This window comes from Sitophilus oryzae, unplaced genomic scaffold (genome assembly GCF_002938485.1).
Source record: "Sitophilus oryzae breed Bouriz unplaced genomic scaffold, Soryzae_2.0 scaffold_660_pilon_pilon, whole genome shotgun sequence".
NCBI lineage: Eukaryota > Metazoa > Arthropoda > Insecta > Coleoptera > Curculionidae > Sitophilus > Sitophilus oryzae.
Genome location: NW_022147263.1, coordinates 490,528 through 492,474, shown reverse-complemented (window position 1 = coordinate 492,474; position 1,947 = coordinate 490,528).

Here is a 1,947-nt window from a genome sequence, read left to right as displayed (position 1 = left end):
GTGGAAATATATATTTCCTAGCAAAATAAAACACTAATTCACCATAATACACCAAAAACATTTTATTTTGCACTGGTTTTGCTAACCATGTTAGATCCATCCTGTTAGCTAACATCACCTCAGGGAGGTAAATACACTGTATTTATAGTCGATAATAATGGTGTTAAGTCCATACGAAAAATAATGTCATGAATTGGGGGATTGATGCCAATTTTTAACCATAGAGAGTATAAAATACAAATATTAAAAAATAGCAATATGTTAATCTAGAAATTAAATATAAAAAACATGATAACTATATTGTGTGTAGTAGGTAACTACTACAGCCTGTATTCCACCCTAGAAGCACGTCTTATATCGTTTTCTTAATCTAATTTCCATAATAATCGAACCCCCCTCCTCCTTCACTTTCTCCAGTCTTCACACCGTCTGTCGCTAATTTTATCTCGTTCACGACCAGAATACGTTATCAAGGCATTATTAACTTATTAACAACGTGCCTTATTTAACAATATATTTTAGAATGCAATTTCTGTATTTTCCAGGCCAGTTCATATAGGTATTTTGGTTATTATTGTTGAGTGTGACAATGTTATCCTATGGCAATAATAATAGTTTTTTGGTCTAGCATTTGCACGCACTTTACCTTGGGTGTAGCAAGGTACCAGTTTGCCCTACTAGTTACTACCTGCTACTATTATTACTCCTGCATTCAAAGCTGAGAGGACTTAGGTACCCACATTTTTAAATGGCTAATGAAGCTTTCGTTTAGTAGAGGAGAGCTGTACCCGAGTGGCCTCACTGTTGGAATTACATATACCTACATTTTCTTGGCAGTAGTTAGTTGGCAGTCTTTGGCATCAGTCGAGTTTCATTATATACATGGCATATAGGTAGTCTTCTTCGCAGGCATTGGCAGTCGCTTGGCAGTAAAATGATATTTTGGCAGTGCATGTACATTTTTTACCTAATCGTAACCTAATCTTTACCTAACATCCCTTCGCTGTACGTCTACTTTTCACATATTTAATAATGTGTATGGGTAATCTCTAAATGGTTAACCTTTGAAAAATGTGTAAGTGACTTTTATTTACCAAGCAAGACAATTTAATGGGAAAGAAAACATGCTCTCCTAAAAGTGTTTAGAGCAATATGATGTATATTTATGTAAGTTCAAATCGGTTCATTTGTCGCTTGTTTGGATATAAACAAATATGACGAAATAAGGCTCATTAATGGCATTCATACCATTAGATGAACAAGGATCTCCAGGTCTCCCAATCTCTAGGATGGTGGAAAACACCATCAGTACAGAGGCAATAGAAGCTGTTGATATAGACAGACTTGATAGAAAAGGCAGGAAAGCTTCAAACCTTTAGTAGGTCTACTATAACAGGACATTGACGGACGAAGCTATGTACAGATTTTTTGGGTTGTTTTTTTCTGATATGAAGAAGAAGAAACGATAAAGCACATTCTATGCCGGTACCATAATCTAGGAAATGCGAAGTTCATTGTACTAGACAATGATAAGCTATTGGCAAAAAGATATATAGAAGGTTCGGTCTCCAAGAGTTTTTAACAATGACACGAATGGAGTATGTAACCAAGAAATCAGAAGAGAACCACAATACATCGGCAATATTGACAGTCCAAATTTCAATTTTCTGAAAAATTTATTTTCCAAGTCTAGGTTGATGAACAGATTTAAAAATTTAGTAGTATATACGAATAGGATGCTTTACGATAATTCATTTCTAATTTAAGATGCTTTTCTAATTTTTCTATTCAAGTCACCTTGTATAAAAAGTCTTGCAATTTTATAGACCTAATAATATTTATTTGACCCAGTTAAATCTATTAAATTCCTGCTATTAAAAATTAGTTTCATAAAAATGCTTTATGCTTGATAAACAGAATGAATTAGAAAGAAAAATGAAAAATAAG